This window comes from Triturus cristatus, chromosome 3_2, assembly GCF_964204655.1.
Source record: "Triturus cristatus chromosome 3_2, aTriCri1.1, whole genome shotgun sequence".
Taxonomy (NCBI): domain Eukaryota; kingdom Metazoa; phylum Chordata; class Amphibia; order Caudata; family Salamandridae; genus Triturus; species Triturus cristatus.
This window is the reverse complement of record NC_140584.1, coordinates 283071991-283089686: the sequence shown is the minus strand read 5'-3', so window position 1 is coordinate 283089686 and position 17696 is coordinate 283071991. Positions and strand designations below refer to the sequence as shown.

At 43.4% G+C, this 17696-nt stretch overlaps 1 protein-coding gene across 3 annotated transcripts in view; it reads right to left on the bottom strand.

Annotated features, from left to right (window-relative positions):
* LOC146857151 (uncharacterized) overlaps positions 1 to 12518 on the bottom strand; it is a 70227-nt gene extending 57709 nt beyond the window's left edge. The window contains exon 1 of one of the 3 annotated variants that reach the window (XM_085647628.1): positions 12037 to 12518. The gene's annotated coding sequence lies outside the window, so the exon portion shown is untranslated. The remainder of the gene's footprint in view (positions 1 to 12036) is intronic. The other 2 variants (XM_085647630.1, XM_085647629.1) reach the window with 2 other exon arrangements.
* Between the last annotated feature and the right edge of the window lie 5178 nt (positions 12519 to 17696).

The window sequence follows — 17696 nt, the reverse complement described above, 5'->3', positions numbered from 1 at the left end:
GTTTATGCCCTCATAAAATTGAATCATAACTGTTAGGGGTATGTTTCTGTTGTTTTGTTTAGTATATTGGGCATCCAACAGAACAATTATATTCCTACATCCTCTGCTGTCAACTAGAGTTTCTTCATATCATAGCCTCTTCTGGTCAGGAGATCAATCAGTTCCTTTACGTTCAGTGTATATTCCTGATCACCAATGCAGTTTTGCATGATGTGCATTGTAACAAACTGGTTTATTATTTGGGGTGGGTGACTACTCACCTCAAAGTACAATCGCAACCCTTGTCAGGATGAACCTTTAAAGTCACTAAATAAACCTCAGATCAACACACTAGTAGTTTTGGCACAGGGCAGACAGGATTAACTTAGAAGTGATGTGTAAAGTATGTATGCAGTACCAAAACTGTAATGAAGTCGAAATGCAACAAAATAAATATCACAAACCAAATTAGACAAAAATAGGCTAAGATTTAATGAACAAAGGAAAACCAAAAGAAAGATACACTAAGGGGACCAAGAGATATGATTTTTTAAAGGTTTAAGTAAAAAAATAATACTAAGAAGCTCAAAGTGCCAATGATACTCAGTGGTCAAGGTAGACCAGGACCTAGGCGCAATTTGATGGTGACTGCTATGGAGCATGAGTCTGATACATCAGCCAGTCTCATGCTGGTCAAAGATTTACTTTCTGACTTTAGTCTGTTAAGTCCCAATCCAACAGAGGCGCACACTTCTTAAGCTCCCCCAGGACCTCAGGGGGGACAGAGACTCACAGGGTGGCAGGCAGAGACTTAACAGGAGGGTCTGGTCCAGGTCTAGTTGCCACTGATTACCTGGGCAGTTACAAGCAACGGCCTTTTGTGTCCCTGTAGCTTTAACAGTTGGGCAGCCTTGTGACCCTTGGAGTTCACTTCTTTTTTCTGGGTATAAGAGGGAGAGACGGTCTAGTCTTCTAGGCTATTCTCAGGTTTTAGGCAGCAGGTTCAGTCCTCTTCTGATCTTCCACGTTCTGAAGTGGGTGCCTGTAGCTGTTCCATCTATGCCTTGTACGAGTTGGTGGGTGGGAATGACTCCAGGGTATGGCCTAAGCAACGGGGTAAAAGCTCCCAGGGCCAACCCTACCCACTTTGGGCATTTTCAAGATGGCAAAAGTCTTTGTTGTACTCAAATTCTGTTTATTGTATATTCAATCAATATTACATTCAAAGCACATTATCATCTGTAACGTAAACAAGTGATAGTCGAACCTGGTTTCAGAGTTACAAGGAGAAAATGTCCACACTAGTGTTTACCAATTGTGAGTTCTTTCCCTAAAACTGCATTGAAAACCCAATTGGCATCTCTGGCCACAGGTCAGTCCCTAGTAGAAGGTACCACAGGGTCCCAGGGCACTGTGACCAGGGAAGACCTCTAAGGGCTGCAGCACTTATTTTGCCACCCTTAGAGGCCCTGTACATTTACACTCACACACTGCCTTTGCAGGCTGCGTGTTTTGGTGCAGAACAAAGTGAAGAGGCGACATGGCACACATCCCTGTGTGCCATGCCTACAACCCACTGCCCTGGCATAGATGAGCCACCCCTCTACCAGTGGTGAGGACACATGTGCATGAGCCCTGTACCTCTACAGTGTCTAAGTCCATTCTTAGACATTGTAAGTGCAGTTCTCCCGTTAAGAGTATATGGTGCTGGGAGTTTGTCAGTACAAACTCCACAGTACCATAATGGCTGCACTGAAAACTGAGAAGTTTGGTATCAAACTTCTCAGCACATGAAACCCACACAGATGCCAGTGTAGGATTTAATGAAAAATGCCACAGAGGGCATCTTAGAGATGCCCCCTGAAAAAAGACCTACCACTAGTGTCCAGGCTGAGTGGCTGCTTTCAGCTGCCACCACCAGACATGTTTCTAGACCCCTGGGTCGAAAGCCTGCTGCTCTCGAGGGCCTTAAACAATGCAAATCCTGGGATGAGGTGCCAAGCCTCCTCCCCAGGATGGGCAGGGTCCACAAAGGGGAAGCTTCAAAGGCTTGCCGCCTTTGTGAGCTTCCCCAGGCCCTTTGCCGCCTTCAGCAACTGGTCCCCACCGGTTCTGACCCCCACTATGGGCGGGAAAACCAAGTGAGAAAGGGAGGTGTGCCCACCTCTGCCAACTCCACCCCTCAGGTTGGGAAGGCGAGGTGAAGCACAACTCTCAGTCCCTGCCATCTTGCAGATGGGGGGACCCAGCCAACCAGGGTGGCATAATAGGGGGTGTACCCACCACAGGGAAGGGACCCATTGGTTCCAACCTTTTAACCAACCTGTAACCCTCTAAATCTAGTATTTAGGGGCACCCCTGAACCTTGCTTCCTGAGACAAGAAACTACAAGAAGAAAAGAAGAAGAAGAACCAAACAGCCATGTCGAAGCTAAGAAGAGGAGGATGCCCACTGACTTGGCCCCAGCCCTACCGGCCTGTCCCCACCCCGAACCTGCAGAAGCGAAACTCCGTTGTGTCCTGCAGCCAGCAACCTTAAGAACCCCGAGGACCTGCCCTGCCTTCCCAGGAAAAGACTTTGTCTCCCGTGAACACCGGATTTGTTCACGAACAGACTCCAGTTCCGGCGAAATCCGCGAGTCTGCACCACTCTGCACCGGACGCCCACGGCCTGAGTTCGAGTGGCCCAACACCACGAGGAGGTCTCCCCAGCGATCATGACCTGAGATCTAGTGATCCCCGACGCCTGCAACCTCAATTCGGAAGGTGCCCTCAACCGTGACCAGGAGCTGGTAAGAAGATCCGACCCTAAAAGACACCCCTGCACCCGACGCCCCACGGCCTTGGGTGGCACAACCGACGGTGTCTAGCCAACTCCCAACATCCCAACTTACCTCTCCAAGTGGTGGTCGCACCCAGGAAGACCTTTGTCCCCGAGCCTGCAGTGTGTTTGCAAACCGGAGACTCCCCATTGAAAGCTAAAGGGCTCCCGACACCAAAACAGCACTCTGCACCCGGCCGCCCCAGTGCTGCTGAGGGTGCACCTTTTATGCTGGCTTGAACCCCCATTTGCCCTGAGCTTAAGTCCAGGAGCTTTGCTCCCACAACCCAGTGCCCTGCTCGTCAGCAGCCACCAACCGAAGCCCCCCTATGCCCCAATTGGATAACATTGGGCCTCAGCACCCGGCCGCACTAGTGCCGCTGAGGGTGCAACAAGAGTGCATCCTTGACTACTGGGGACCCCTGAGTCCAACCCCAGAATACCAACTCCCACAACAAAGTACTTACCTGTTAACCAATGACACTATTTTCCTCCTTAGGACAACATTGACTGTTTTTCTGTGAAAAGTTTTCAAGTGTGGAGTTGGAAAATCTATGAAAACCTTTAAAACTGTAACTAAATAACAAAAACGCTTTTACTAACCTGTTTACAGGAAATGTCCCGGTGCAGTATCCAGGTATACTGCACTGTGTAAGTAAAGTAATCTGTAAAGTAATCTACCTGACATTTTACTAAAAAGCCAATACACAGTATATGTACAGTATTTCAAAAGCATTGCATTACAAGCAGCTCTACTACAATTATATCAATGTGCATATCCAATTGCATTCATTCATTCATTCATTTGATAACTTTATTTCGGTCGACGACCATAAAAGCACAGATAAAATATGTACATATAGAATAAAATACATAAATAATTAAGCACTTGAGATAAGAAGTTATTAAACAAAAGTTATCAAGAAAGACATAATGAACAATTCAGTTCGTCAATATTAAGAACAATTAATTAATTAATTAATTAATTAATCAGGGCAGACCTCCTCCGCCACATACCATATAAAAAACGAGAGACAGAGAACACAATGGGGGGGTGAGGTGTCATAACGTAAAATCCTACAGGCTTGGGCACATTGTTTTAGGCCCAAATTTCTACACAGTGGTACCAGCCAAGATCTACGTATTCCATTGTAGGCAGAACAAAAGAATAGAACGTGAGCTAGATCTTCTTTAGTTTCGTTACAGACTGGGCAGATCCCCTCACCTCTTCCAGCCCATTTGCAAGTCAATGCCCCGATTGGGAGGCAACCATACCTTAATTGTGTATATAGCTTTTTTGCCATAGGGGGTTGGATCATATCTAAAAACTCCTCCCTGCTGGGCACCAGTTTTATTTGTAGGAATTCTGTGGTCAACCTACCCATAAATGGTGAGCGGTGTAACAGGGCTAGATTATACTGTCTAAGTAGGGCCGACAGCTCCGTTCTCTGTACCGCTGTGCAACTTTCCTCGGGGGTCTCCCATAATTGGGGCAGGCCTATCTGATATACTACAGCTTTAATTGCAAATCAAACTGTTTACAAATTGCATTACTACTGTAAAGTACTTATTGCTTACCTGTGCCAGGCTTGCTTGGTTCTAGAAAATAAAATAAGTAAAAGAATATTTTCATACAAAACCAATTGGTCTGAAGTTCAGTCTATAAGTGTGTGAAATCATTTGCTGATTGAGGGTGTACAACATATGCCTAACACTACCCTCTGATACAGCCTTACTGCTCGACCACACTACCGCCAATAGAGAGTAAGGTACTAACTACTTTTACCTCTGCCTCCCTTTGGGGTTCCAATGGACTCTGTGCACACTATACCTCACTTTGGTATAGTATATACAGAGCCAGATTCCTACGCCATTCTATAATGTTACATCATACCTGCTCAGAACATGGCCTGGTGCACTGAGATAGTGTCTGGCACAAGTATTTGGCCACGCTAAACTTGGGCTCTGAGGGTGGGAGGTCCAATGTCCATCCCAAGAGGATTTTTCTGGAACTCTATTAGTAGTAGCAGAAACTGAAGCTTATCGAGGGGTCTGACTTGCCATATGTTCACAGTGATTTGGAGTGTAAGTATGAATAGGGTGAACTTATTGATACTATGGTAATCTTAGTGGCTTCCCACATCTAACACTAAAATCCAGCGTGGGATGGTCAATGTGCCAATAAAAAACCCAAAGGCAGAAGTATTTTAAAACAAAATGTAGGGTTTTCAGCAACCAGACTGGATACACAAGAACTGTTTTGGCATTCTGGCTTTGCCCTTTGAAGTGTGCCCCAAGTGTTATAGGTAAAATCCCAGCAGATCTGTCAAAGGGGATTTGATACTCTAATTTAACAATTAGGCCCACTTTGATTGGAGACTGTTTGGCTGCGGAACAAAGGAAGGGCCCTTTCCAGGTGTCAGCAAACATTTGCCTGGGACAGGAGATGCTTCTTTGAGGTGTGCCTCAAGTGTTATACTTAAAACCTCTGTAGATCTGTCGAACAGCATTTTACATTCAAGTAGAATTTGACACCATGATGGAAAAAGAAGGCTCACTGCCCTCCCTGCATATTCGGTCAGGTTCAGAGGGCAATCTCTGCCCATTCAGGTCATACTATTGTTTGCTGATGGGAGGCACTTCACACTCATTTGTTAGAATGTTTTTAAAAGCCTATATTGTTGGGCAACAATAATAAGTATTCATGATTTTTACGCTGGAGCCAATACGCAAAGACTGAATTAATATGATTACAGTTGAAAGGAGTTCAATACAACATATAGAAGTATGTTTATTAACAGGATGCTTCTGTTGTCTCTGATTTCACTGCTATATTCACTCCCACCGTCAGGGTCCCTGGCGAATCTTCTCTCCCCACAGCTCTGTACAAAGAGTGCAAGTTGGTGTAATTTTTCTGTTGTGCTCTGAATTAACTTTCTAGTGTTCCTAACTGTAACATTTCTTTCCAAGGTCCTGCTGCTGTAGTTCCATTGCTGAACCTAGTTTTATTAATCAGTGTAAAGGTTCACTGTCTGAATGTTTCATTAGTTTAAACATCTCCAGGTGACTGTGACATGGAAAAGCAGGATGCTTTTCTAGAAATGGGATATGATTCACGTATAATGTTACAGACGCGAGTTATTCCAGTTTGCTACAAAAATTGTTACATGGGATCATGCCATGCTGAAGCTGTGATTTTAACTAATTTTCTAGGCAAGAATTACGCATTAGAACTTCATGATTCTGGGGGTGTGACAGAAATTAGATTTTTGAACTTCTTACACTGAATGCTGTCCTTTTCTGTTCTGATTTTTTTTAAATTATTTTTGTTGAGTTTCATCACAACATAACAATGCATGAAATACCTCCCCAGCACACAACCCAACCCCCACCTGGCAGAACCCAACACCCCAACCACTTTAAAGCAGGCCGTTTTTATTCTGATTTTTTATGCTCACTTTGAACTTAGAATTATTTCCAATTTAGATTTCTCTGTATTAGTCTGCATTTAAATCTTCATGACATTTATTCTGAATTGCTTGACTTTGAAATTTCTGTAATAAAACCATTTACTTTTCCTCTTGATCTAGAACTCAGTTATTGAGTGGTCTCAATTACTTATTATTCTACTATTCAGCTAAATTGATGAGACAAAATTCAAAGGTGCCTGCAGAGGCTTCTGGCAGGGAAAAAGTAACTTTCTAAAAGTATCTTTCCCTAAACATTTATCAAATATCCAACTTCACTATAGAATTTGATTTTTTATTAACTATGACATATAGTTGTTTAATTATTTTTCAAACCAAAATTTGCATTATTAAATGTAATAATGTAACCCAGTGTTTTCCTATGGATAGCCAGCCTTTGCACAGTGAAAATATATTTTTGGGATTTTGCAACACAGGGACATGTTTAACAAGAAATACTTACATGTCCTACATTTAAATCCATGTACTCTGCCTTGTGGGCAATAATGTCTACATAGGAGGGACTTCTAAATAACAAATAGGAAAGTTTTGACCAGTCAAAAGGGATTGTTTGGACAGGTCTCAACATATACATCGTCTTTTTCTTCTTGCATGAGAAGTACTTTCAAATTTGGGTTTGGTCACTCCCAGAGATGTTGGTTTGCATCTATCGCAGGGACTACAGCAGTGATCACATCTACTGCTACATCAGGTCCCAGACAACAGCAGCAATCACCTACTGTATCCATATTAGGATCCTCTGCTGCCACCATGCCAGGTACAAAAACTGTAAAATAGCTGCTATTAAGGAAGTATCAAAAGCAATTGCCACAGTTGTCATGGAAGAATAGACTCCACGAGTGACAAAAAAAGACAAAATTATTGATGACGTCTAATGCCAAAGCCAGTCTGTGGTTACTTGTTATCCCTTCTGGAGGAGGCCTCGCCTTGCAGCTTGGAATGGATTGTTCCTGTGAGGAGGGGAGTCAGTACTGATGTGCACCAGATGGACCTTTGTCTGGACTAGCATGGTGGGTGAAAAATGATGGATTGGAATGCTACCCTGAGCTGCTGCTAGTGGTTAGGTTCTGTGCAAACATTCCTCTTATCATCTTGCATGTGTTTGTATATTTTTTTACCCAGAAAACTGCAAAAAGCTTGTCTCACATTTACAGCCTCCAAACATTTAAATACTTGGGAAATTTAAATAAAGTGCATATTAAATATATTTTAAATAACAATGTTTATTTGCAACATAACTAAAATTTTGAAGGCTCCATGGAATATAATGAGATCATATATCTTTGAAAGAGAGCCTAGAACACACCAAATTGAGAACTGTGATTTTCGCTGGGTTGCCAGATACAAAGTGTATAAACATTTGCAGAATTGTCTAATTTGCGGTATTATTGGATCACAAACTCCTATGGTTTACGCTCTGGTTCTAGCATGTATGAATTGTTAACCAGTGAAAAGCAAAACTTCTCGCTAGCAACACCGTGCAATAAAAACAAGCATTGGCATAGCCATCAGGTCTTACCTTTTGGACCTTATAAGTCTTTAGACATTCAGCACTCTACAACATGTAGGGTCAGATGTAGGGCCGGTAATCCGCCCGTCTGCGACCGCAAAATGGGTCTGCCCTATGTACAAACCCCATTCGCAAATTAGGGTTCGCTACTTGCTATTAGGAAGGGGCGCACCAAGGCCGTCCCTTCCCAATAGCGAGTCATACTTCAATGTACAAATGTTTTTCGACCGCAATTGCAAAACAATCGCAGTTTACCATCCATTTCAAAAGGGTGGGAAGCCACTTGCAAACGGGGGACCCCTTCGTGACTGGCAGTATAAATATTTTTTAAGAGCAGGCAGTGGTCCCTCGGACCACTGCCTACTTTTAAAAAGATGCAACAAAAACGTTTAATTTTTCTTTTTTAAGTGCATTCCGTTTTCCTTGCATTTTTTTTGAAAAAACCATTTATTTTAAAAAGCAGTCACAGACATGGAGGTCTGCTGACCCTAGCAGGCCACCATTCCTGGGAGTGCCACTCATTCCTAATGGGGTCGTAAATTGCACCTGCCTCATGAATATTAATGAGGCAGGCAATTTGCGACCCCATTAGAAATTGCAAACAGTGTCTGAGACACTGTTGTAAATTCCATTTCGCGACTCTCAAATTGCAAGTGGCAAGTGGCCAGGGGGTGCCCACGCAAACATTATAAGATCTGGAAACGGTGGGCAGACTATCGGGGAATTTGGTTAGAGCCCCCGGTAGAGGGGGAGATCAACCCATAGGGGTACTTGTTCATAGGAGTCAGTGGCCATGGGGGGGGGGCACGTGGGGGTGTGAGTAATGCAAGGGGGGAACCTGATGGATGGAAGTGGGAGAGCGGGTTTAGGCGGAGGTAGTGCGATCACAGGGTGTTGGGGGGGAGTTGCGGGAAGGGTAATTGAGGGTGTTTGAATATACAATTGTCATTTGCCTGCATGTAAATGTATAAGAGATATGGCAGACGCCTCTGGATTACAGAGCTCTGCGTGGAGATAGTCAAATTGACACAATAAAATTTGTTTTAAAAAAAAATAAAAAAAATAAAAATTGCAAGTGGCAAAACAACGCAATTTGCGACTCACAAATTGGAATGGTCGTGCATCTGGCCCATAAATACCAATTATTTGTAAATGTGCTTTTAGATGTTTTTAGACATGCTTGAAGTAAATAGAAAAAAAACTACTCAAGACTGCACACTGCACAGGAGACAAGCACAAGAAGAAATCGCTTTAAAACCTTCATGTGATTGACGCGCATAAATGATGTAAACAGACAGCGGCACGGGGGGGGAGGGCATGCTGTTGCAAACTTTAAAAAAAGTATATGAATCAATTATTCAGTTTGAAGAAAAAAAAATACTTGTTAAACATGCAAGTACTCCACTTCAATATATTTCTGTTTAAAACACTAAAGAATGAAAACCTTGTGCAAAATTTGTTGCCCACCCAATTCACAGAGCAATAATTAGAATGTGTTATTCACATGACATCCAGGAACATCGTGTTCAACATTTGTCTACTACGAACATAGACCGTCATTTAGATTACACTTTCACTAACACCACTGAAAGAATATATATGTTTCCTCATGGGAAACCCAGCTACCACAAACTGCTGTGGCGATTAGCCAAAATGAATCTTCACAGTGATTTTTCTGTGATAAGGAGACAATGATTTGAAATGTCATTAAGACAATACGAGTATGAATTAATGTTTAGCTGTTAGGTGAGAAATGACAAAGGTAATTTAATTAACGTAATCAATGATGCCTTTAAAAACATAACTGCATAACTGGTTATCTTTATACCCAGATCAAGGAAATTTGGAAACTCCGCGATGCAAGACAGAACAGGAGTGGTGCGATGCTAAAGACTAATGTGATATAATGCTCAGTCATGGCTACTAAAAATGCATAAAATATGTTTGTAGCTCAAACAGATCAACTTACTAAAAAGACACCAAACAATGCTTCTGTCTCTTTGCAGACCCTTTGAAAAGGTTAACTGAAGATCTTGCAGGTGCCGATTGCTGTATTTAGGGGTTAAAAGGGCACTAATGTGCAACTTTGCCCAAACAGTATTAGTACGCATAGAAATGACAAAATAGCAATATAATACTGTCACACATTGCACAGCATTATGCCGCCTAATTTGCACTTTCCGACTGTACAATTTTGTCAACACTTTTACATAATTTGGCCCTGCGTTGCTGCATGTTATGCAGATTTGTATAGCACACTATCACCCAGGAGGATTTCCTGGCGATGAGCAGCTGTGAGCCCACTTAAGGCCTAGTGGGACTACTGGAAAAGCCAGGTCTTCAGCTTCACGCGTAGTTAAAAAAGTGAGGAGGAGGCTCTGATGTATGGAGCCAGGTCATTCCACACTTGAAGAACGATGTAGGAGAAGGCTCGACAGCTAAATTTAGTTTTCCATATGCGTGGGATTGGTGCAAGTAGGAGTCCAGGCGAGTGGGTGTGTGTGGAAGGTTTGTGAAAGCAGATGTGATTCCTAAGTTATGCTTGGCCAGTGTTATGTAGAGCCTTGAAAGTGTGAGTGAAGAGTCCGAATTGTGCTTATTTGTCAATGGGGAGCCAGTGGAGCTCATTCAGGTGTGGTGTGAGGTGAGTGCGGCGTGGGAGGTTGCGAGTGATTTTAGACGCAGAGTTCTGAATGGCCTGCAGCCATAGTTCCATCAACCCTGGCTATTGGTATAAGAATGTGATGGCTTTCATGAGAAAGATTTACGAGCGGGTGATAACATTCATGCAGCATAAGTATAGGGGGAGTTGGCATCCTTTGGACACTGGAGTTAGTGATGATGCCAACCCTGGGAAATTAGTATTAGACCAAGATAACATCCAAGACACTCTGGTATGTAATGAAGATGACATCCATTGACGTTAATATTGGGAAAAAAGACCATCCATGGGTCACTGGTATAGAGGACCGTGGCGCCCCTAGGACATTGGAATAGGAGGTAGATGGCATGCATAAATCACTGGTGAGAAAAACACACTGTTTCTGAGGCAAAGGACTAAGGGGACATCCATTGATCTTTGATGTGACAAGAAACAGCGTCCATGGAATGAGATGGGACGATAATATAGGGGGACTCAGGGGAGATTCATGGGCGAGGAAAATAGTATTGATGCAATTATGGAATAATGAAGAAGTACAGCGGCAACTGGCTGCTGAGTTCGGTTGCTGGTTTTAAGTGGTTTGCAGGATGAACATCACATTTTACAGTAAAATTGCTCCATTTAGAGTGGATCCCCATAAGGACTTTAATGACCGGACTCGTTTTCAGACCACAGGAAGAGACCAGAGTGGACCCTGTTCCAAAAAGGAGCTGTCAGAAATCACAAAACTTGATGCAAATACTAAACTAAACCCAAAAATTGAAAATATAGAAAACTGTATTCAGAGCTTATGGTCTGTAGGTCCGGTTTTTACTGTGGATTTCCCGGATATTAAAACAAACATTGCCTATAGCGAGGTCAAATCCACACAATCTCCCGCGTCTTACAAAACACTTTTACAGCGTGTCTCCACACGTTCAAACCTGTCCCAATTTGCAAACACGGCACACTTTTTTAGCTTTCTAATTCACCAATAGTGGACACTTATTTTAGTGCCCGTGTCAATTTTTTGTCGCAGTCCGACCCTGACAGCAGCCAATATCTTTCATCAGCACCCTGTCCCAGCCTGACAGCAACAGCTTAAGTATGAACCACCTCAACAGTAGTCTTTGCCTATCTGTCAAAAGCAAGACATGCCTGCCGGTCTATAACAGGATACAATATTAGGTCAGTCTGTCAGCAGTCGTCTGTGCATCCCTGCACGCATCCTCTGTTAGATGCTAGGTGTGTGATTCTATGCAAAGACACACCGTGCCCGGACTTGAAGGTCTTTACAACGTATCTATGATGCACAACAGTAGATAAGTGCCTTCTCTTTCTTCAAGTATGTACAGAAACTCAAAGCAATGATATTTATAAAAACTTACTTCGGCACTAGTTGTAAAAATAGTTGTAGTAAAAAAAAGCATAACTGCATTATTAAATTGTAAAAAGCAGCTTTGCAATACAGCACTGCTTAACTTGCATGATAAAACGTGCAAGTATAGTCAAATCCTCTATTTTTTCAAAACACAATTGTTGTTTCGATATCGGTTCTGTATTATCTATTACAAAGAGAGAAATAATGAGATACTCACACTCCAGCCCTGGTCGCGCAGCCGAGACTGTGCAGTGAAGTAAAGTGAAACAGCAGGGTGCTGCACCCCGAGTACTGACAGCCCCCCAGAGTAGCAGTCCTGTGTTAAAAGACACTAGGTGGTTCCCACTACTTCTTCCAGCGTTGAGGTACCTCGGTGCACCCCCGTCACCTGCGCAGAGTCTCAGTGCGACGCCCCCTTTAAGGAGAATAACCTCCCTCAGTTCGCAGCTCGTGCTCCAAGTTCCTCGGTGTGGCGATGCCCTCCCCCGGGTAGGCAGGACCAGGCATACAGTGTCGCACCCACTGTGGCACCGACAGCTCGTTCGCCTACTCGGGCGGTTGAGAAACAACCCTGCTGTTCTTCGGTTTGTCGGAGGCCGCCTCAGACTTTAACAACGGACACACGCACTGGAAGCAAACAGGAAGTGCCTCCATCTATCGGAAGCGTCACCCTCACGCTTAATCAGTGAGACATGAAGAGCTCCACCCCTCCGGCCAACCAGGGTCCTAGTTTCACGACGTGCACGCCCCCTACTCATTTCTACGTCCTAAGGACACCATGCTGTACTTTACATTGACCGCCCGTAATTTTTTACCTCCGTTCCCGTGCTCGTTATAACCTAATTCCGTCCTTTCTCTGTCTTATCCTTTCCCTGTTTGTATGACCCCCTTTCTCCTTTTTCACCACCAGTTTAGCTCGTCCCGGCTATGTTTCTTCTCTTTATTTCTCTGTCCTCTACTTCATCTCTTATTGCACTCACACTCCGTAGAGCCTGGCCACTTTCTTCCGCCCATTTGTGATTTGTCCCTTACTGCCTCCACGTCTTCACTCATGTGCTTCCCTTCTATATCCCTTGCTTTCTCATCTTTTGTAATCTAACTTATACTTAAATTACTTACCATACTACACGGCAGAGGAAAATTGTTTTCCTTCTTTTACAGCTCCTCCTAGACCTTTGACTGATGCAACCACTTGTAGTGGTAATGGACCTGTCCAAAACACTTCGTTTAAATGTCTGCTGTGAGTAGCGCTTGTTAGAGGTCCTGAGTGGAACCTCAGAAATGGGCATCCACCTTAACTGTTGAACCTCTTTCTCTAGTGTCTCCACTGTACTGTGTGAGGCAGTTATTGTCCATTGTGTAGTTGGCCTCTCATGAGATGCCTGTTGATGGCTGTGCGTAGTTGAACAGCCATGCATAAAAGGTAGCGCTGGAGCACTTTAGTGCTGCCCTGTAGTGTTTTTAATTGGCTCAGGAAGAGTTGTATACTTTTTCTTCCCATAAAGACTTCTTTGCAGCCAATTAGAGGGAGTCGTTAACTGCCTAATGAATACTCATTAGGCAGGTCTTTCCAGGACCGCCTCCAAATCATTATTTTTAGTACCGACTTGTTAATACATAGGTCGGTCTGCAAGATATTTTAGTGGTTTCAAATTGTGGCCACAGTTTTGGTATATGTGGCTCATTGTTCCATATATTGCATTCTTGAACTGTCATGAGACTTGTGATATCTTCAAGTGCTCTTGCAAGAAGGTGCATGTTCCTTTTGATTAGTTTTCTATCTTCCTGCAGCTCCATAAGTAACCACATTCTTGTGGTTTTTCATCTCCCTGCTTCTCCAGGGCAGTTTGGTGCTTTATTCACTAGAAAAATTTGCATGCCCCAGTTTCTTTTCTTCCTACAGTTTAGTGGGCCATTTGTACATTGTAAATGTATTTATATAGCGCTTACGACCCCATACGAGACATTGAAGCGCTTTTTGCAGCGAGTAGCATGCTAGCTACTCCGGAACCCAAGATTAGTAATTATTAGGTTAGTCAAATTTTTGTATTGTTTTTTCTTGCGCGTTAGCTGTGTTAGAATTGTGCTCTTGATTTATTGTGTGTTTAGCAGAGTTTGGAGTAGCGATAGTATGATAGGAGTGGATTGGAAAAGGAGAAGCAGTAAGTTGTTTTGTAAGTAATGGTCGTGTGTGCTTGTTAGTTGAGTGGCAAGATTTAACAAGCATTGGCATAGCCAATAGGTCTCGCCTTTGGGACCTTATAAGTGTTTAGCCATACAACAGTAGATGTTGTTGCACCAAGGATATTGTGCTGCATAACTAAATACTTGTATAAGGTCCCAAAAGCGAGACATATTGGCTATGCCAATGCTTGTTTATTTTCTGAGGAATGTAAGCGAAAATTGAACGGGCACCACCGTCCACGGCTGGATTGCGATAATGCAGGCAATCGGATGTAATAGGATTTGTCGCAAAGAAACACAAGGTTTTCATGCAAATTGTCCCGTCAGTGATGTACAAAGCACATCAAGTCTCACAACAGCCCCCACCTCAGTTTCTTGGCATTGCAGCCAGCTTGTGAGAAGCCCGGTGGTACAGACAGTAAACTGCAAATCCACGGGTTCCTTCCATATTGAACCCATTGATCCATTCACTCTAGGTAGAGGAGAGGATAAAGGCAGAGCAAATGTGCAGAGCAAATTGTAGGTCTTGGGGATTGGAACATGGTGTTTAAAATTTTACGTTTTTGACCCGCTTTTTAATGACAGCAGTGTTCTTGTTTTCACTCTTTTTCTCCTGTATAGTTACCTTTGTGCAGATACTCTTCAGTTCCCATTAGAATGCTGTTCACGTACATGTTTACTGCTGGCCATGGCAAATATGGGTACACTACATGTTTATGTGTTGAAATGTTGCTGTACTTGAATACAGTCTGGTTTGATGTTTATATTTTCGTTCGAGTAGCATGCTCTTGCCATGTGAAAACAGTCCCCTGGAAATCCTCTCTGGATGAAAATAGCTTGTAAACATCCAGCCCTTGAAACCCTTAAAGCATGGCCAGGCTGTCACCTCTGTGTATGGGGTTTCCCCAATGTTCTGAGGCCCTTCAGAATGTCAGCTGCTCGCTCTAAACTTCAGCGCCTGCTTCGAAACACCCTGCAGATAGCGCCGTATGTTTACAGACTACACACTGTCTCTATATGCACTGTTATTATGTAGCACTGTAGATCAATAGACCAAATGCGCTTTGCAGGATCCAGGCACTCGTGAACATTCAAAGGAAATGTACAATTTTCTCTTCATGCAAAACTTGGTCTTGGGGCATTCAAGCAGAGAGAAACTGATGTTCAACGCTTAGGAAGTGACAATTACGAGACCAGTTCAGATTTAGAGAAAAAAAATTAAAAGAAAGAAATACGATGATAACCGAATATCAAAACAGAACTGGGAGACAGCGATCGGAACTAGAGCAATGCTAAAAATAATAGCAAACAGGCTGCCGGCCAATTTGTCCGATATTGAGGTCAGACGGGAAATGGCTGCTCACGTTCAAAGTGCACGCAGACATCCACAGAGAGGAATAAGAACATATGATGCCATTAGAAGAAGCCCAACAAAGCAAACGCCAAATACAGCCAATTATTTCCAGCCCAGGAAGCCATTTGAGGACAAGCCCAGGAGTTGTGTGCGCGCGCGCTAAGAAAAGAAAGGACGTGAGTGGTGCACGCGCGCGCGACGGGAAAAGTGAAAGCAGGCTGGTGAGTGGTGTGCGATATGCGCGCACCATGACGAGAGAGGAAAGCCAGATGGCGCCTCTGCTCGTCATCGTGCGCGTAACCGCACGCTCTATGCCACCCGGTCGTACTTTTGAAAACCCACTCACTAAATGTCTCGCCAGGGCAGCGCATGCGCTGGCTCAGGCGAGACCTAAAAAGGAGGGGGAAGATTGAGAAGGATGTTTGGGAGTTCATAGTACTCAGAAGGTTTGGGATGAGTCAGAGGGAGAAGGGCTGGAAAGGAAAGAATGTTTTTTTAATAATTGAAAAATGTAAATAATTTATACATACACATGATGCTGTTTTGTTTCCTTGATTAAGCGCCTCTATTAAATAACCATATGTTCATTGAAGCAGCAAGATTTACACGGTCTGCAGCCCATATTTATCATGTGGTAAGTTTTTATAGTGATTTCAGATACTGGGCAAGGGGGCAGGGTCGCCGAATATGCTGGTAATCATACACAATGATAGATAAAAGGAGGAGCACGCTGTGTGCTCCTTGGCCAAGCTGAGTCTAACTTATCTCACGGCACCTGGGTGGTGTCTTATTGCAGGTGTTTATTACTGGACGGAGGGGGACATGCTGGTGGGGAATGCAAAGTGTCACTGGATGCTACATCAGTACATTGGAACTCTAGATTATCAGGTTCGTAGAGATAATCAACCAGGCCTTTTTTCTGGGATGTCCCTTTTAACTTTAGGTAGTCGTGATCACCTCTTACTTAAAAAATAAAAAAGCCAAACAGTTTTCTTATGATCTACCCAAATATAACTGCACCTTCAATGTACCCATAAATGTGGAAAGTGACACCTGTGCTCCACTAGCACGAGTCAGCAAGAGCCAGATTGAGCTGGGATCACCAAATTCAGCCCTTTTGTTTTTTTGGAGGGTGGGGCAGCTGGATAGAAGGGAGACGCACAGTCCGCAATTTTCATTTTGTTTGTTGCACCAGCTTCACCCAAAAAAGTACCATGCTTGTAGAACTCCGCTCAGAACTACTAACTTAGTGGAAGGATCATCCTGGTGATTTGTGTGCCTGCTTACTAGTGCTTGATAATTCGAACAATCACTTAGGGTAATTGTCGTTTCAATTTTCATCTCTAGAAAAAACAGCACTGTAATAAAAGAAAAACACAAACGAGAACGGTGTTCCAGTATCATTGTGTTCACCTGACTTAAGGCCTAGTACAAAGACCGCATTATTCCGCACCTGGACTCGATTTTGAATCGTGTTATGTTTTTTTTCCAGTCATTTGTATCAAAAGCCCAGTTACCTGGTGACAACAGAGTGCACGTCTGTAACTGCACCCATTTACTATACAGTTACTTTGCTTCGGAGTTAAAGGGAGAGTTTGGTCAAAGAGACTAGATGGATGCTTTATAGGGAGCATCGTCCTTTGAGACAAAAAAAACCATAACCATGACCTAAAGCCATTTAGATGCAGATAGTTCTCTTCACCCGAGCCTTTACCCAGGATTAAAAAGGTGCACGCGTGTTCATTTCATTTATCACCTTGATGTAAAGTTATTGTCATCAATCATTGCTCAAAAAAGTCACAGCAAGGAATTTAGCCTGTTGTTAGTCATTTTATTCTACTTCTTCTGTGAATACATTTAAACGATTGCAGTGTCACAGTGGGGAGGTATAACTCTTGAAACCTGCTGTCATTTTTCGCTGCCACTGTGGTTCTCAGGTACCTCCCCCAAAACTTGACCTTCCCCCAAGAAGTCTTATGTTGCTCCCTGATTCTTCGGTATGTCCTTTGCACTCTCTCTCTGCTTGGATGCACCCCTGGCTTTCATAATCAGCGCCTGTCTGAAATGTTCGCTTTCTGCAGGGTCAACCCATATCTTTTGCCGTTTGCTGGACTACATATTTTTGTTGGCTGTAGAACTCCGTGCACTTTACCCCTGCTAACCAGCGATAAAGTGTCTTTGCTCTCCCGTTAAACATGGTTGATTTTGCATATTCCTGAATTTTATATTTAACTTTACTATAAGTCCCTAGTATATGGTACAAAGTGTACCTAGGGCCTGCAAGTTAAATGTCACTAGTGGACTTCAGCACCCATTGTGCAACCCACTAATGTGACGGT